This window comes from Schistocerca americana, chromosome 2, assembly GCF_021461395.2.
Source record: "Schistocerca americana isolate TAMUIC-IGC-003095 chromosome 2, iqSchAmer2.1, whole genome shotgun sequence".
NCBI lineage: Eukaryota > Metazoa > Arthropoda > Insecta > Orthoptera > Acrididae > Schistocerca > Schistocerca americana.
Genome location: NC_060120.1, coordinates 357824925 through 357845707, shown reverse-complemented (window position 1 = coordinate 357845707; position 20783 = coordinate 357824925). Strand labels below are relative to the sequence as shown.

At 39.2% G+C, this 20783-nt stretch overlaps 1 protein-coding gene across 1 annotated transcript in view; it reads right to left on the bottom strand.

Moving 5' to 3' along the window:
- The window catches only part of LOC124595300 (xanthine dehydrogenase-like), a 414231-nt gene that overhangs the window by 274011 nt on the left and 119437 nt on the right, over nucleotides 1–20783 (bottom strand). The window lies entirely within an intron of this gene.

Below are 20783 nucleotides of genomic sequence, written 5' to 3'. Positions count from 1 at the left end.
ACACACCCAAAAAAGGGATCAGTCCAAAATGTGCCTCATCTGACCCAACATGAGCCATTATCTATTCTTTAATATTTAATGAGTAGTTCCAAATGCCTGATAAAATGCACTGTGACTACACCTTATGCTTCCAAATACATTGGTGGCTAATGGCTGGTAAACTATACTGTCAAGTCATTGTCTTGAAGCCCATCAATAAGTGGCAATATATATCAGTCAGTACAGTTCCTTATATGCTCTGTACAGTTTCTTCTAATTGCATATGATAATTATTTGAGTGCAAAGTTCACACAGATACAGGGCTTCTAGAACATCAAAATTAATTTTTATGTTTAATGTTCCATATATCAAACACTATCACACCTGATTCAGAATAAATAAATTTATGAAGTCTTTTAACTGGTTGCCTAGACTATCTTCAGAGGATGAGTACAAATGCATAGGTCTTTGAATTCAGAAAAAAATCTAATTATTAAATAGATATTTAATCTCAAGATAAAATGTTATATGACTGGTAGCTAACAAAGAAATAACCTGGTGTAGAAAGGTGACAGGTGTACAGTAGAGGAGACAAGTCACTGGAATATGTGCTAATAAACAGGCACAAGTAATGTGTACAGTATAACGATAGAAAATAACAGTGAACTCAAACAGTGAAGAGCTGGCATTCTTTACAAAAGGAAATTACTATTTGTTAACATTATCTGATCATCTACTGACCTCGTCTCATATTTCTAGTATTAATATTTCATAAATACACTGCCGGAAAAAAAAAATAGTACACCCTTTTAGCGGATTCCAATTCACTGAAGATTTATCATTGCAACAGTGCATGAAATGATTACATTTACAGGTTAATAGCACAAATAGACAGAATGGACAGTGTCTTGAAAGGAGAATATAAGATGAACATCAACAAAAGCAAAACAAGGATAATGGAATGTAGTCAAATTAAGTTGGGTGATGCTGAGGAAATCAGATTAGGAAATGAGACACTTAAAGTAGTAAAGGAGTTTTGCTATTGGGGGAGCAAAATAACTAATTATGGTCGAAGTAGAGAAGATATAAAATGTAGACTGGCAATGGCAAGGAAAGCATTTCTGAAGAAGAGGAATTTGTTAACATCGAGTATAGATTTAAGTGTCAGGAAGTCATTTCTGAAAGTATTTGTATGGAGTATAGCCATGTATGGAAGTGAAACACGGATGATAAATAGTTTGGACAAGAAGAGAATAGAAGCTTTTGAAATGTGGTGCTACAGAAGAATGCTGAAGATTAGATGGGTAGATCACATAACTAATGAGGAGGTATTGAATAGGATTGGGGAGAAGAGGAGTTTGTGGCACAACTTGACTAGAAGAAGTGATCGGTTGGTAGGACATGTTCTGACGCATCAAGGGATCACCAATTTAGTATTGGAGGGCAGCGTGGAGGGTAAAAATTGTAGAGGGAGACCAAGAGATGAATACACTGAGCAGATTCAGAAGGATGTAGGTTGCAGTACGTACTGGGAGATGAAGAAGCTTGCACAGGATAGAGTAGCATGGAGAGCTGCATCAAACCAGTCTCAGGACTGAAGACCACAACAACAACAATAGTTCTGGGATACCAGGTATTGATCCATGCTGAAAAACGCGTATCAGTGTGTGGTACAGCTTCCACATGCAGCAATGCAGGTGCTGACTCTGGCATCCAGTCGATTGTACAGTTGGCAAATACTGTCCAGGGATATGTTATGTTATTCCATGCCTGCTCAACCTATTTACATAGTTCTGTAGGAGTTCTTGGTTGGCGAGTTGCACTAGTTACATCTTGTCCCATCATATCCCACACATGTTCAATTGGAGACAAGTCTGGAGTTTGTGCTGGCCTGGGAAGTTGCTGCACATCTTACAGAGCATGGTAAGTTTCATGGGCAGTGTGTGGGCTAGCAGTATCCTGTTGAGCAACACATCACCTTCCTTGGTCTAACAACATTCTACACATACCAAGCGCTGGTTAGCGTCTCCTCCAGAAACCCATAAGGTGAACGAGATTTGTAGCTTATCACACCCCAGACCTTAATAACTGAAGTGGGGCTGGTGTGACTTGGATTAATGCACTCCACAAAACAACAGTCACTGGGTTTATATCATAGTCACAAACAACCATCACTTGCATGCAGACAGAAATTGTTTTCATTGCTAAAGACCACTGCACACCTCTCCATCTTCCATGTCGTCCTCTCATGACACTAACTGAGCCTTGTATGTCAATGCTGTGGCATGAGTGGCAGACAGGCTAGAGGTGTGCATGCCCGCAGTCTCACTGCTAATAACAGTTCACAACAGTGTGTGTTAACACGTCTGGGCTCACAAGCTCTCTTATCTGTGCTGTGGTGGCTGTACGATCTGCCACTGCTACCCGTACAATACAATGATCCTGTGTAGATATCCAGAACCTCATCTACAGGTATGAACATCTTCACACGACCACTGATACAAGCATCGTTGCACACCTGATGCAGCACATACAACTTCCATGGCAATTCTCTGAAAGAACCATCCTGCCACTCAGAAAGTAACGATTTTCCCCCTTTCACACCGTCTCTGTTGGCTGTGGGAAGCACAAGTGCACCTCCATGGCATGGTTGCCTGCTTGTTTCACACGTCTGCTATGCCAATATGCTATCTGTTGGCAGATGACATTGAAATCATTATCATTACACCTAGAATCCCTCAGGTGAAAAATGTTGCCACTGGATCAAAATTGATGTCGTATTCCAGGCGTAATTTTTTTCTGGCAGTGTAACATTACTGATCTCTTCTACAGTATTTCATGTTTCTTGATAAATCTAAGCCATATCTGAATGAGATTTGCACCCTTTGAGTACACTTAATTGATTCATACTATATGGAAGCAAATTGGCTGTGTTTTCCATTAGGTTTTTGAATGAAACAGATAATAAAATGTTGACTATGCATAACTCATCCTCTGTACCCTTCTGTCAATACTTTTTCCAGCTTTGTCAACATCAGGAGGGATAGCCTCTTGTCTCTTGCACAAGCAACTATATATGTAGCAACACATTTTAAAGCAATTTTTCTAATTTTTGCTTAAAAATTGCTAGGAAAACAGCTTTCATAGCAAAATGTATAGGTGAAGAAAGATACAGAAGTAGGCAATATAGGAGCTAAGAGCATTTATTTCAGTTTTCAAATATTTTCAGGTTCACTCATGTTGCTGTAGTTTACTACCGTGCAAAAGAATTTAAAACCTAGTTCATACTTAGCTCACTTGTCCCTTAGTTCTAGTTATTAAAGCCCTTTTCTGTAATCTATATTTTCTGCTCTATGCACTGTATAGTTTTGTTTTCTGTTCTGATTTCATTTCTACTATATTACTTCACAATTAGCTTTTCTTATATTTTTGATCTTCCTTTTTTGCTCATCTGTTTTATTTTATTTTTTAATCCATTTATAGTTACAGTTGGTCCTAATCCAATACTAAAATACTAAAAGTAAAAATATCACAGCACTATAAATAAAATTAATTTCCATGCACAAATTTAGAATGAAGAATTTTATTCTGGTCAAAGAGTGTCAGTGATTGCTGATAGTTATCTGATACGAAACTGAAAATCCACAGATATTCAAAAACAAAGTAAAAGATTGCCTTACTCCTTCAATAATTTATCAGATATTTGTTTAATGTCATCATTTGTATCGATAGGTTCTATTTTGCTAGTATATAGACAGGTGATAGTGTCCTGTATAAAGTTACATAAATGTTGAAGTTTTACATATAACAGCAGCTGTAAGAGAAGCAGTGGCTTTTTACGTAGTAGTTACTTTTTTCATATACAGGGAATAATACATCTATATCTACATCTACATGATTACTCTGCAATTCACATTTAAGCGCTTGGCAGTTCATACAAGAATACTGAAAAACTTTCAGGGTCTGTAGAGGGAATATTGAGGAACAAATTGAGGTTAGGAACCCATGTGCAGAAAAAGCATGCAACAACGCTACATAGTATCTAAGTTATGGAGGCAAACATTTGTCGCTAAGCCATCCCACTGGCATCAAATCTGTTTTTGTAATCTGATGGCCTGAAAGAACAAATTCTTGCAATGAGCTTAACAGCATTCAGTTCATTAAATAATGTCAAATACATCCACATAAATCATGACTCTGTTAGCAGAGTAGTTGCAGTGGCAGCAGAGTAGAATGCAAATGAACTCAACTTTGATTGTAAAAGGATAACATGGCAGCAAACATTGATCCCTACAACTCTAACAGCACATAGAAATCCTATCCTTTGTTCCTTAAGACACCCTCTACGCTCCCTCAGAGATTATTGTGAATTACTAATTCCCACCTTCCACCTTTTACAAATTAAAAAAAAAAAGGTATATAAATTCTTCTACAGAGTTTTCAAGGAAAAACTCTTTCACTTCGTTTTCAAATTTTGCTTTGCTGACTGTCAGTTACAGCACTGTGCAACTCTTTTTCTGCAAGACAACCTTAATGTGTAATAACAAATCTCCTATCCTCTTCTGGTATTGTTATTATGTACATCATTGTTCCTTTTGAACTGTAGTGGGTTATTTACAACAAACTGTATGAAGGAACAAACACACAGTGAATCAGTACTCAAATTGCCTGCCTCCTTAAACAGATGTCTGTAAGACGATCAAAGGTGAGTACCACATATTGTTCTTACAGCATGTTTTGGAGCAATTAAGACTATTTTTTCTTAAATATGATTTACCCAAGAACATCATTCCATATGACTTTACTGGTACTGAATGAAAATACACAAAATATGTTAACTTACTGATTTGTCTCTTTCCAACATTTGTAAATGATTCCAAGTGCAACCACATTATAGAGAGCTTCAGAAAGGAAAGCATAGGGCAGTTCCTTTGATCTGTATGAAGTCAGCATTGCCCCTGACCCCATATTGAAACCGAGTAAACACAAAATGACAGCAGTTACTACAACCGGGCTGTCTTAGAAAACAGAACTAATCTAACTGACTAAATGAAAATATATCTAAAAACAAAGATGATGTGACTTACCAAACGAAAGTGCTGGCAGGTTGATAGACACACAAACAAACACAAATATACACATAAAATTCAAGCTTTCGCAACCAACGGTTGCTTCATCAGGAAAGAGGGAAGAAGAGGGAAAGACGAAAGGATGTGGGTTTTAAGGGAGAGGGTAAGGAGTCATTCCAATCCCGGGAGCGGAAAGACTTACCTTAGGGGGAAAAAAGGAAAGGTATACACTCGCATACACACACATATCCATCCGCACATATACAGACACAAGCAGACATTTGTAAAGGCAAAGAGTTTGGGCAGAGATGTCAGTCGAGGCGGAAGTACAAAGGCAAAGATGTTGTTTAACGACAGGTGAGGTATGAGCGGCGGCAACTTGAAATTAGCAGAGGTTGAGGCCTGGCGGATAATGAGAAGAGAGGATACACTGAAGGGCAAGTTCCCATCTCCGGAGCTCTGACAGGTTGGTGTTAGTGGGAAGTATCCAGATAACCCGGATGGTGTAACACTGTGCCAAGATGTGCTGGCCGTGCACCAATTCATGTTTAGCCACAGGGTGATCCTCATTACCAACAAACACTGTCTGCCTGTGTCCATTCATGTGAATGGACAGTTTGTTGCTGGTCATTCCCACATAGAAAGCTTCACAGTGTAGGCAGGTCAGTTGGTAAATCACGTGGGTGCTTTCACACGTGGCTCTGCCTTTGATTGTGTACACCTTCCGGGTTACAGGACTGGAGTAGGTGGTGGTGGGAGGGGGCATGGGACAGGTTTTACACCGGGGGCGGTTACAAGGGTAGGAGCCAGAGGGTAGGGAAGGTGGTTTGGGGATTTCATAGGGATGAACTAACAGGTTACGAAGGTTAGGTGGACGGCGGAAAGACACTCTTGGTGGAGTGGGGAGGATTTCATGAAGGATGGATCTCATTTCAGGGCAGGATCTGAGGAAGTCATATCCCTGCTGGAGAGCCACATTCAGATTCTGATCCAGTCCCGGAAAGTATTTCATGAAGGATGGATGACTAAATGAAAACTTTCACAAAAGGAAATTATAATGAAACAAGGTGTGATAAATCTTCAGTTAAACACTTATCACATGAGTCTTTAAATTAATTACTGTTCACATGTGCAAGCTGTGAACTGCCACCACTTTTAGGTTCAGATGACAATAAAGCTACTTTATTTTGTAAATACCAGTTTTTCCTAGCAGCAATTTTATTTTACTCTTTAATTTTTTCTTTTCTGGGACTCTGAGCTGATTAATCAAATTTACTTCCTTTAGAAACAGCTGTTATTGAAAACACTGCAGGAGTTTCAGTGTTTGTATTAGTCCTGGAATTTTCATTTATAACTTCAACCAGAAAGTAATGTATAGGTATTATTTCAGATGAAGCCAGTAGACTAACAAATGTTTCGAATTAGGCCCAGGCCTGTAAGTTCACTCTAGCATATTAAGTAATATGAATCATATTTGTTTAGTAAATGATGACTGATAAGATAATGACTGACTCGGTATACAAAAAAATCAAAACAATACAAGGGCAGTAACATTATACATGCAATGAGAATTCCACTGCTAAAATCAGAGGAGAGAGCATATAGGTGGAAAGAGTACACTGAGGGCCTTTATGGGTGGGAGGACATACCAGATGACATGAAAGAAGAAGAAACAAATGTTGATAGGGAAGAGATCAGGGAATTCAGTATTAGAATCAGAATTTAGAAGAGTTCCGGAAGACCTGAAATCAAATAAGGGAGAAGGGACAGATTACATTCCATTGGAATTCATAAAATCATTGGGGGAAGTGGCTGCTAACATTGCCTTTTTTTATAGAAATAACCGAGACCATGTATAGTATTGATCCTTGCATACATTAAAATTATCTCAGCTGTTTCATTAAAATAATTCATATGATCTGTATGTGATGTATTATATTTCAGGCTACAATGTATAAAAAAGAAATTAATGAGTTACAATCAATAGGAACTAACAGTTAAAATTACTCTTCAGTTAAGAATAATTGAAATTACAACATTTCTGGCATACTTAAAATTCACATTATTAATTGCACAATCAAACACTAATTATTATTAAATTTATTTCTGTATTAATTTATAAAATAATGATATATTTAGGCAATGGATCATCTTTTGTTTTGTAAACACTTTTGCTTTGTACACTCTTTGGAAATTGTGAGTATCGCAGAATGTAAGTAGTGGTGGGCATGCCTCTGCTGGAAACTCACGTATTTTTTGCTAAACTTGTCAACAACAATGTAATTTGTGGTGTGATAGAAGTGAAAATTGTAAAGTTGATGTGATTTAGAAAAATAGGATAAAATAAAATTCAAGAATAATTCACACAAATCTTCAACAGTTATTTAGTGTCAAGAACCTAAGAAATCAATATTTCAGCTGCAAGAATGCACCCATAGACAAGCCTTTGAGCCATCGACAACAACAACGAGATAATGAAGATAAGTAAAAAGTTAATATTTTGCATTTCTTACACCTCTTGAAGCTTTTGAAAACAATGAAGATATTAAGACAGTGAATTTAATAGTGATGTGTGGGAGGGTAAGATTACAGCTGGCTATGTACCATCAGACTTTCAGAAAAACGTCGTCTGTACAATTCTCATTGTGGCTTTAGGAAAGGTAAAGGTACAAGAGAGGCTTTTCTGATGTTGCAGCTGATAATGGGAGCAAGACAGAAGAAAAATCAAGACACATTAATAAGATTTGCCAATCTGAAGGAAGTGTTTGACAATGTACAGTGGTGAAAGATGTTCAAAATCCTGAGAAGAATAGGGGTAAGCTATAGGGAAAGACAGGTAGTATACAATATGCACAAGATCCCAGAGAGAACAATAAGACTGGAAGATCAATAACAAAGTGCTCGGATTAGAAAGGGTGTAAAGCAAAGATGTCTTGCACTGCTACTGTTCAATCTATACATCGAAGAAGTAATGAAGAAAATGCAGTCTAATGAGTGTAGAATGTGGATTGAGAGTAAACTGAAGGAAGAAGAAAGTAATGAGAAGTAGAAGAAATGAGAACAGCAAGAAACTTAACAAAAGAATTGAGGATCACAAAGTAGATTAAGTTAAGGAAGTCTGCTACCTCTGCACCAAAATAACCCATGATGGACATAAAAAGCAAACTAGCACTGGCCAAAAGGGCATTCCTGGCCAAGAGACATCTGTTAGTATCAAACACAGGCCTTAACATGAAGAAGAAATTTCTGTGAATACATGTTTGGAACACAGCATAGTATGATAGTGAAACATGGACTGTGAGAAAGCTGGAACAGAACAGAATCAAAGCCTTTGAAATATTGAAAATTAGGCACACTGATAAGGTAAGTAATGAGGAGGTTCTTCAGAGAAATGGTGAGGAAAGAAATGATGGAAAACACTGAAAAGAAGAAGGGACAGTATGATAAGACATCTGTTAAAACATTACAGAATAACTTCCATTGTATCAGAGGAAGCTGTAGAAGGTAAAAACAGTAGAGGAAGACAAAGATTGGAGTACAGCCAGCAGATAATTGAGGATGTAGGCTGCAATTTCTAGTCTGAGATGAAAAAGTTGCCACAGGATAGGAATTTGATTTGTTGATTTGTAGTGGGTAGCATCAAACCAGTCAGAGAGCTGATGACTTAAAAAAAAAAAAAAAAAAAAAGAAAAACTCTCGTCAGACTTTGTCCGAAATATGAGATTTGTTCAGCTTTTCCATTATACCATCAAAAGGCACTGCAGTAAATCACAATCACTACTTTGAGAAGTGTGCATTTACTTCCACCCAACTGTTCATGACTGACAAGGGGACATCGCCTACTCATCTTCACTGATTCCCTCCAAATTATGCAGGGGTTGGTCAGAAATGAAAGTGACAGAAGTGGGAGATCCAGATGCCCAAGTATTTACAAAAAAATAGCAGTTTTTGGCATGGATCAGGCAAGGTATGAGCCATTTATGTTTCCGTAGTTTCTAGGTGCATTTGGCACAGCAGAAAGCATATGGAATGGTAGCCTGATGGTTGCAGGGCCAAGATGCTATGCGAAAACTGTGTTATCTTTTTTTCTTCATTTCACTTTTTACGTTACTTACACTGAAAATAAATTGAACTAATGCTCGATATATTGTATTTATCTATATTTCCATAACAGGCATAAAAAGAAAAGGTGAAATCAAAATATAGGTTGTCATCGTTACTTCATTAAACTCTGGGAAACTTATAATGGCCCTAAACAAAAACTTTTATTGATATGTTGAAGCCTTATGTACATGAGAACAAAGTTCTTCTGTTACTTGACTCATAGGACAAACAAATTCATAATTATACAATGAGATTTTTCAAGATGAAGGATTGCCATCATGCAGTGTTTTAAAGTGATTCTCCCAAATGCACTATGCTATTGCAAACTTACGATGTCTGTTTTTATTGCCAGGTAAAGCATTTGATCAAAGCCCTTCAAAACTGCTCTTATCTCATTGAGAGAAAATAGGAAATTGCATCCTGAGAAGCTGCGTCAAATTGCAATATTTGGTGACATGATGTGCTATGTGTGATTTGATGCCAACTGCGTGACTAGACATAACCTTTCATGAATGTAAGCCAAGTTTGTTTTTCTACAGAAACTTTAAAACAACCATGTAACTGTGAAAATGGAACACTTATAATGTGTGCTACACACTAAGAAAATAACTGCTTTCCCTTTTTTACCATAAATATCACCCCAGAAGTTGTAAATCATCAACTGAAAAATAATGAAAGCAGCTAATTTTATTTATGAAGTTCTTGTCTACAGCTCACAATCATTTCCTGAAAAATTATATGCAAACCAAATTTTTCTATGCCTTTCCTTTCCATGCCTTTTATGAAAGTATTAATAAATACAATTCATTTAACATTAATTCTGTTTACTTGGCAGTGTACGTAGTGTAAAAATTGAAAATACCATAGATAAAATAGTTTCCATGGATGTACTTCAACCCGCAGCCCTTGGCATACCATTCTGCACTCTTTCTGCTTTGCCACCTGCTGCTTATAAACTGTGCCATCATGAATGGCTCCACCAAATGAATGCTATTTTCATTTGAACACCTGGCCACCTAGACTCCTAATTCTGTCACTTTCATTTCTGACCAAGTCCTGCATGTCCTATAAATTTGGACGAGTAGGCACAGTCCATTGTGAACTACAGACTACATGTACATGGCACGTTCAGGCAATGCCCTCAGATAAAATAGTTCTCCATACTGAAGTGAGAAATGGCTTTCCTTCCAACTTTAAAGACAATTATGATATGTTAGCTACATTTAATACACAGCAACATGCCACCTAAAATGAATCAAATGCATAGCAGCCAGTGAACACATTTTTCACTGCAAACTCTTCAAATTTTATGTTGCAGAGAAGCTGGTAATTAAGTATCACAATAGCTATAACCCATATCAAAAAATACACACTTCATCATCAAGCTGTGATATGAAACTATAAGACACAAAAAAATCAATTTTATATGCCAGTTATTTTCCTCAGAATCAGATGAAAGAAATTATATACAGTAGTGAAGAATATGTGCAAATGCAAAACATATAATCTTTCATAATTGAGGGAAAAGGAGAACCTCTATTGAAAAACTAACTCCAATAGTCAATATAGCTTTGCTTCATTTGCATACAGTATTTTGTATGGTTTAGTGGCTCTTATTGTTTACAGCAAGAAAATTGGTAAACTCATTTTTCTCATCTACTGCTATCAGTAGCTATGGGACTGGCTGATTACTTTCATCCACAGTGTTTTTTCTTACTGCTGCTCATTAAATGTTTCTACCTTTTACTGTACATCAAACAACTGTTTACTTGTCAGTAAGCCCAGCAACTAAAATGCACGATTAACAAAACAAACAAAATGCATCCGCTCACGTTTGGCTTCAAACACAGCTGTTTACTCAGCTGCAGTATGACAAACTTCATACATGCACATTAAATTTTGGCATATAGATTTCAGTTATATTTCCATTTTGTGTACTCTGTATTCCATGGTGAAACTGTGCCTGAACTAAGTTGTTTTAGGAGTTCCAAAATGTGTTTTTTCCTGTTTAAATTCTCATCAATATGGGCACCTAAAAATTTTGAAATTTCCACCCTCATTATTATTTCCTCACCTTGTGTCACATCTATCATTTATGTAGTACTCCAAATGTGCAGAATTAAGTAAAGCATACCTTTTTGAAATTGAGGGTGAGACGATTTGTAGAAAACCACTCAATAATACTTTAAGAATATTATTTACAATTTCTTCTGAAATTGTGTGTATGTTTGAACTCATTACAATACTATCATCATATGCAAAAAGAATTAATCCTGCTTGTTGTATATTAGACCTATAGCCATTTGAATGTACAAGACAGAATGGTGGACCTAAGACTGAGCCTTGTGGAACCCCATATGTGAGTTATCCCCCTTCAGAAGAATGTCCCTGCTTACAATGACTGAATTATTAAGTAGAAATTTCTGCATTTCATCAAAGAAAATATTATCAATAAGAGTCCTACTGTCTTAATCAGGCTGTGCTGGAAACTTAATTACTAAGATTAAATTGTAGGATCCAAATAAGGCCTCCCGGTCATGTTTCCTAGCATAATCCTTTAGAAAATCTACACTGAAATCATCAAAGATTATTACAGGTTTCTGAAACCTGAATATAACCTAACAAGGGTACTCCTCTGATAGCAGTAACCATAGGGATCTTGCTTTTTGTGATGGTTATCCCCCATATAACTTCTGCAAGAAGCTCAGCCAACTTATCTTTCCCTCTTGTATTCCAGTGCAGTCATAATTTGTTGTCAGCGTACTTGACAGAAGTAGCTTGCAGTGGATGCCTCTGTCATTTGTGTATAACATGACATATTCTACATCCCTTATTTATTTATTTATTTATTTTATTTATTTCATTTATCCATCCGTTGACAATAAATATTGTATGGATGTTGTCAAGCCATTTCAAAGAAATGGACACAAACAATATATACGTAAAAAAGTACAAAACAAAATAATACAATTAGGTTAATAATAATACAATGTAAGTAATATAGCCTATATACATCCCTGCTTGTTATTTTAAATGCATTGTCTGTTTTTCATAAGGCTTTAGTTTTGTCCTCCCTAAACGGCAAGTCCTTATATACACCACACTGCTTAAGTATATATTTACATCACACAACAGCTGTCCTTTAAGTATGTAATGTAAGTCTCTCCTTCATGATAAAACATAGTGTGTGAATGATTGAGTGAAAGAGCCATCATCCACTCAGCAACCATTCACAATCTCTGAACACTGAAATGTTGTTGTTGTTGTGGTCTTCAGTCCTGAGACTGCTTTGATGCAGCTCTCCATACTACCCTATCCTGTGCAAGCTTCTTCACCTCCCAGTACTTACTGCATCCTACATCCTTCTGAATCTGCGTAGTGTATTAATCTCTTGGTCTCCCTCTACGATTTTTACCCTCCACGCTGCCCTCCAATGCTATATTTGTGATCCCTTGATGCCTCAGAACATGTCCTACCAACCGATCCCTTCTTCTTGTCAAGTTGTGCCACAAACTTCTCTTCTCCCCAATTCTATTCAATACCTCCTCATTAGTTATGTGGTCTACCCATCTAATCTTCAGCATTCTTCTGCAGCACAACATTTTGAAAGCTTCTATTCTCTTCTTGTCCAAACTATTTATCATCCATGTTTCACTTCCATACATGGCTACACTCCATACAAATACTTTCAGAAATGAATTCCTGACACTTAAATCTATACTCGATGTTAACAAATTTGTCTTCTTCAGAAACACTTTCCTCGCCATTGCCAGTCTACATTTTATATCTTCTCTACTTCGACCATCATCAGTTATTTTGCTCCCCAAATACCAAAAATCCTTTACTACTTTAAGTGTCTCATTTCCTAATCTAATTCCCTCAGCATCACCCGACTTAATTCGACTATATTCCATTATCCTCATTTTGCTTTTGTTGGTGTTCATCTTATATCCTCTTTTCAGGACACTGTCCATTCCATTCAACTGCTCTTCCAAGTCCTTTGCTGTCTCTCACAGAATTACAATGTCATCGGCGAACCTCAAAGTTTTTATTTCTTCTCCACGGATTTTAATACCTACTCCAAATTTTTCTTTTGTTTCCTTTACTGCTTGCTCAATATACAGATTGAATAACATCGGGGAGAGGCTACAACCCTGTCTCACTCCCTTCCCAACCATTGCTTCCCTTTCATGCCTCTTGACTCTTATAACTGCCATCTGGTTTCTGTACAAATTGTAAATAGCCTTTCGCTCCCTATATTTTACCCCTGCCACCTTTAAAATTTGAAAGAGAGTATTCCAGTCAACATTGGCAAAAGCAATGCTAGAAACGTAGGTTTGCCTTTCCTTTCTTCTAAGATAAGTCGTAAGGTCAGTATTGCCTCACGTGTTCCAACATTTCTACGGAATCCAAACTGATCTTCCCCAAGTTCGGCTTCCACCAGTTTTTCCATTCATCTGTAAAGAATTTGTGTTAGTATTTTGCAGATGTGACTTATTAAACTGATAGTTCGGTAATTTTCACATCTGTCAACACCTGTTTTCTTTGGGATTGGAATTATTACATTCTTCTTGAAGTCTGAGGGTATTTCACCCGTATCATACATCTTGCTCACCAGATGGTAGAATTTTGTCAGGACTGGCTCTCCCAAGGCTGTCAGTAGTTCTAATGGAATGTTGTCTACTCCAGGGGCCTTGTTTCGACTCAGGTCTTTCAGTGCTCTGTCAAACTCTTCACGAAGTATCATATCTCCCATTTCATCTTCATCTACACCCTCTTCCATTTCCATAATATTGTCCTCAAGTAAATCACCCTTGCATAGACCCTCTATATACTTCTTCCACCTTTCTGCTTTCCCTTCTTTGCTTAGAACTGGGTTTCCATCTGAGCTCTTGATATTCATACAAGTGGTTCTCTTCTCTCCAAAGGTCTCTTTAATTCTCCTGTAGGCAGTATCTATTTTACCCCTAGTGAGATAAGCCTCTATGTCCTTACATTTGTCCTCTAGCCATCCCCTTTAGCCATTTTGTACTTCCTGAAATATACACTTCATTCTACTGTCTGAGCTACATCCTTGCTATACCAGGTGGTCCACAGATGTGGAACCATCTTCTAAAACAAAAACAATTGGATAAACAGAAATTTAAAGTCAATCAGTATTAGATGGGAGGGGGGGGGGGGGGGAGCCTGTAAGACTATATTACCACCATGGTGGCCATTTTGGAAGCCTCCACTTTGGATGTAACTTGTAATTTTCAAAGAGATAGAGAATTTAACAAGAAAAACAATGGTGTCTTTCATTTGAGCATAATTTACTCATTTTTAAGTTGTGTCACATTTTGTATAGAACAAGGCAAACGCTGATGATAATGTATAAAGACTACAGGATGTGCTTGACATGTATCCAGGATGTTCTAAAGTTGCTGTTACTTGCCTCGTCCATTTCACATGCACTTCAACCAACATATGTACCAGAATGCAAGAAAAACCATCAATAATCTGAGGTGTTCAAGGTTTCCGACCTTCACCACATACACAAGTGCCTTCACATGTCCCCACAGATAGAAAACTGATGGGCTTAAATCCAAGAAATATGGTGGCTGCTCTGCTGGATTACTAAGACTTACGTATATCAAGTAAAACTGGATATCCAGGGATGTCCTGACAACTGTCTCATAATAAGGTTGGATACCATCATGCTGAAAGAAAGTTGGAAATTTCCACCTTCAGACAGCAGTGATGGCAGCACATCTTCACATGGGCTGCTCTAAGTGTATCCTGAATGAAGAAGGGACCAAAAATATGAGAATCCCATATCCCACACCAAACCATCACATCCGAGGCACCAAAAACCTTCGAGGGATCCTGTGAGAGTTGATATCTGAACAGTATTTTTGATTCTGTTTTTATACCTCTTCATTCACACAGAAGTCCGCCCCAGTAGCTGAGTGGTCAGCGTGACGGATTGCCGTCCTCTGGGCCCGGGTTCGATTCCCGGCTGGGTCGGAGATTTTCTCCGCTCAGGGACTAGGTGTTGTGTTGTGTTCATCATCATTTCATCCCCATCCGGCGTGCAGGTCGCCCAATGTGGCGCCGAATGTAATAAGACCTGCGATATGGCGGCCGGACCTGCCCCGCGAGGGGCCTCCCGGCCAATGACGCCAAACGCTCATTTCATTTCCATTCACACAGAAGTCAGCTTCAACAATATAAGAAAAAAGATAGATTGCTACTCACTGCAAAGATGACACTTTGAGTTGCAGACAGGCACAATGAAAATATAGTTAAACATTTAACTTTCAGCCAAACCAATCTTCAGAAAAGGAAACACACATTAATTCACACAAGCAAACTTCATTTTATAAACAGCATGTCATAGGGGAAACAATAGCTTTTGTACATCTTGCATGTTACCCATTCTGCAAACAGAAGCTGATGATCTGAATTGTCCTTGGTGATATTTGTAACATTTGGATTTTGTAAGGGATGATATTTATGTGTGGCCAAAATTTTGATTACCGATTAACAGCTGACCCCTGTTCCCAGTGCACTGTGGACTCTTACTGAATGATGCCGGAACAGAGGTTGATGTTGTTTCATCTGTTTTTGATCATCCTGCTTCTGACTGTCTGTAACAGAGCTAGTTTTACAGAATTTCATTATAAGTTTCACTACTACAATAGGAGCAATGGGTGGTCAGTCTATAAGGCGTTCCTCTCTTCTGATATCAGAACGATCTCAATGTGTTCAGCTTCTTTTAATATCATCAACTTTCATGCCAACAGTAAGGATCAATCATAACTCAGCAAAGAATAAAGCTCTGTTCAAATGAAAGCTATCATTATGTTTCCCATTTAATTCTCTGTTTGTTTGATACATCATATACCCCATGTACATTTGAAAATCACAAACTGCATCCAAATTGGATGGTTCCAAATGGCCTCAAAGACAGGAACATAGACACCCCCCCATCCCCAGTGCACACTTTGACTTTAAATTTATGTTTATCCAACTTTTGTTTTAGAAGTGTGGTTCTACATCTATGAACCACCCTGTGGTTTGTGACTATATCTTAACTTGTAGTTCTAATAAATGCATTATATTCTTTATAGATTTTGTCAGTTATCTACACTTTCATCCATCTCAGAAAAAAAAGTAACTGGTCTCACGAAGACACACAATGCATTTGTTATTTATTTTCCTATTAGCCTTTTCAAAGCATAATTTTAATTAATACATCATTCTAACTGGCTTTTATATAAGTGAAAATATCTAATGATTACTCAGGCTTCTGTGGTGATGGTACTCACAACTCGAGAGAGTACCGCACCACTATCGATAAACTGCACTCAAAACACTCATAGTGCAGCAGCTGTATAGGTTCGCAGTACAAACTATGCAGAGGGTTGCCAGGGGTCACAGGTACCAACCCATGGGCATCACGTGTGCGGATAACAATTAGTCGATACACTGAGGTATGGCGGACAGTTCTCTTCAGGGTGCTGAAGTGTGTACAGTCTCCTGTTACCGTCAATTGTACAAGCTGTAGTTTTTGTCCATCATCTCCAAGACTTGGGCTCTCTGGACCAGCTCTGGATTCTATGTAGGCATCACTTAGAGGCACAGTGACAGGACTTTAAAATTTTAGAGGACTTGTGATAATTGTGCTAGACATTCCACAAGAAGAATCCTTTACGTTGAGTATCTCTTCATATTTAATAAATATCATTTTATTGCTAATTGTTGGGATTTAATAAATATCATTTTATTGCTAATTGTTGGGAATCTTTCTGATTTATGGTAACATACGTCATCCCCCTGCATTCTCAACAAAATGGTGCAGCTGGTACGATTTTTGTTTGATACACAGTTTTCTCTACAGTGAGCAGTAGATAGCACGAAAAAAAAGTGTAGTGCTTGTGCGTAATAATTTACTGTAAATGTGGGCAAATTTATGTTTCAGAAAGGCAGTCAGCAGAATTTAATTTAACAGTATTTCTTATTTATCATATATATTTGTCTGAGTCATTATTTACCGTGATGCCTAATGATAGCATGAACTTACATGTGTTACTTTGTGTCAGTCACAGCAGATGACGCAGCTCATGGCTGCTCTTCAAATATTGATGCTTAGACCTTCAGTCTCCATGTCAAATTTTTTCCAGTGAACTCACGAGCAGCCCATTACATCTATGACTGATTACTCATCATCATCATCAGCCAATTCAATCATTAAATGATGTGGCCTCTTCGAGTCATGGATTCAGGTAGGCTTTCAGCAGTCTTCTCCAAGTGGGACCGTCTCAGGCAGTTCTCTGCCAGGTGTTACCAGTGATCTTCTTGATGTCTTTATCCCATCTGCCTGGTGGTCTTCCTCTAGGCCTTCGGTGCTCTCTTGGACTCCACTCCAGTACTAGCTTCGTCCATCTGTTGTCTTTTCTTCTTGCGACGTGGCCAGCCCACTGCCATTTCAAGGAACCCACTGTCTCTAAGATGTCATTAACCTTCGTCACAGACCGGACGCCATCTGCCCTTTTCCTATCCTTTCTTGTATAGCCCAGCAATGATCTCTCCATGGCTCTCTGTGCTGTCCTAAGTTTCCCTTTTGTAAATGAGTTCAATGTCCATGTCTTGCATCCATACGTCATCACAGGAAGAATGCATTGATCAAATACTGCTTTCTTCAGATTTACTGGCATTTTTGATCTGAATACTGTTGAATTCTTCCCAAATGCTTGCCAGCCAAGCTTGATGCATTGATAGATTTCTGGCCTTATGTCTCCCTTCATATTTATAATCTGGCCAAGGTAGACATATTCACTGACCTCTTCTAATAGACTGTCCTTGACTTTCACATCTCCAGCATTTGGACATTACTTTTGTTTTGGAAAGGTTCATGTATAAGCCAACCAGCTGACATTCCGATGCAAGATCTGTAACTACGTTTTGGAGCTCTGCAAAGTCTTTGGCCAGGAAGGCAATATCATCACCAAATCTCAAGTTGGTAAGCCTTCTTCCATTAATTCTAATTCCCTTACCTTTCCAGTTCAGCTTTGACATAGCCATTTCCAATACAGCAGAGAACAGTTTTGGGGAGATGGGATCGCGTTGCTTGACACCCCACATGATGCGGAACTCCTGAGTTGATTCGCCGATGTTAACATAAGCTGAAGAATTCTCGTAGATTTTCCTGAGCACTCCAATGTATACGGCTCCCACTCCTTGCTCACTCAAAGCTCCAGGTTCGCAGGAGAGCTTCTGTAAAGTTTGGAAGGTAGGAGACAAGGTATTGGCAGAAGTAAAGCTGTGAGGACGGGGCGTGAGTCGTTCTTGGGTAGCTCAGTTGGTAGAGCACTTGCCCGTGAAAGGCAAAGGTCCCGAGTTCGAGTCTCAGTCCGGCACATAGTTTTAATCTGCCAGGAAGTTTCATATCAGCGCACACTCCGCTGCAGAGTGAAAATCTCATTCTGGAAACATCCCCCAGGCTGTGGCTAAACCATGTCTCCGCAATATCCTTTCTTTCAGGAGTGCTAGTTCTGCTAGGTTCACAGGAGAGCTTCTGTAAAGTTTGGAAGGTAGGAGACGAGGTACTGGCAGAAGTAAAGCTGTGAGGACGGGGCATGAGTCGTGCTTGGGTAGCTGAGTTGGTAGAGCACTTGCCCGCGAAAGGCAAAGGTCCCGAGTTCGAGTCTCAGTCCGGCACACAGTTTTAATCTGCTAGGAAGTTTCATATCAGTGCACACTCTGCTGCAGAGTGAAAATCTTATTCTGGAAACATCCCCCAGGGTGTGGCTATGCCATGTGCTAGTTCTGCTAGGTTCGCAGGAGAGCTTCTGTAAAGTTTGGAAGGTAGGATACGAGGTACTGGCAAAGTAAAGCTGCGAGGATGGGGCATGAGTCGTGCTTGGGTAGCTGAGTTGGTAGAGCACTTGCCCGCAAAAGGCAAAGGTCCCGAGTTCGAGTCTCAGTCCGGCACACAGTTTTAATCTGCTAGGAAGTTTCATATCAGTGCACACTCTGCTGCAGAGTGAAAGTCTCATTTTGGAAACATCCCCCAGGCTGTGGCTAAGACATGTGCTAGTTCTGCTAGGTTTGCAGGAGAGCTTCTTTAAAGTTTGGAAGGTAGGAGACAAGGTACTGGCAGAAGTAAAGCTGTGAGGACGGGGCATGAGTCGTGCTTGGGTAGCTGAGTTGGTATAGCACTTGCCTGCAAAAGGCAAAGGTCCTGAGTTCGAGTCTCGGTCTGGCACACAGTTTTAATCTGCCAGGAAGTTTCATATCCGAACACACTCCGCTGTAGAGTGAAAATCTCATTTTGGAAACATCCCCCAGGCTGTGGCTAAGCCATGTCTCCGCAATATCCTTTCTTTCAGGAGGGCTAGATCTGCTAGGTTCGCATGAGAGCTTCTGTAAAGTTTGGAAGGTAGGAGACGAGGTACTGGCAGAAGTAAAGCTGTGAGGACGGGGCGTGAGTTGTGCTTGGGTAGCTCAGTTGGTAGAGCACTTGCCCCGCGAAAGGCTAAGGTCCCGAGTTCGAGTCTCGGTCCAGCACACAGTTTAAACCTGTCAGGAAGTTTCATATCAGCGCACACTCCGCTGTAGAGCGAAAATCTCATTCTGGAAACATCCCCCAGGCTGTGACTAAGCCATGTCTCTGCAATATCCTTTCTTTCAGGAGTGTTAGTTCTGCAGGTTCGCAGGAGAGCTTCTGTAAAGTTTGGAAGGTAGGAGACAAGGTATTGGCAGAAGTAAAGCTGTGAGGACGGGGCGTGAGTCGTGCTTGGGTAGCTCAGTTGGTAGAGCACTTGCCTGCGAAAGGCAAAGGTCCCGAGTTCGAGTCTCAGTCCGGCACACAGTTTTAATCTGCCAGGAACTTTCATATCAGCGCACACTCTGCTGTAGAGTGAAAATCTCATTTTGGAAACATCCCCCAGGCTGTGGCTAAGCCATGTCTCTGCAATATCCTTTCTTTCAGGAGTGCTAGTTCTGCTAGATTTTCAGGAGAGCTTCTGTAAAGTTTGGAAGGTAGCAGACGAGGTACTGGCAGAAGTAAAGCTGTGAGGATGGGGTGTGAGTCATGCTTGGGTAGCTCAGTTGGTAGTGCACTTGCCCACGAAAGGCAAAGGTCCCGAGTTCGAGTTTCGGTCCGGCACACAGTTTTAATCTGCCAGGAAGTTTCATATCAGCACACACTCCACTGCAGAGTGAAAATCTCATTCCAGACCAAGAGCTGTTCTTTGTCTTGGTGTTCTCCACATTCACAGACTGCATCTCCAGTAACATACACAAGACCGTCAAGTTTTCACTGTGTCGCATAATTCCAGTTTGCACCTTATTCAATGTCTTTCATTTCTGGTAATATAGCTGGAAATCAGCATCACGCTCTTTGTTTAGGTTACGGATATGTCCCCTGGATGGCTTCATTTCACAACAGTTAGATTCAACAAGTGGACGAAGACGAAGCAATTGCTTCAGTTGTTAGGAGAAAACTCATTCTTGTCTTCAGTCCAGGAAGTTGTGGTTCACTTCTGACCATGGGATTCTGGGGTAATCCACCTTTTTTTCTGAACCTCTGAAGATGATCTTTCAGTGACATCTGGGGGTGCTATGCCTACAAGATGGCATATCTTG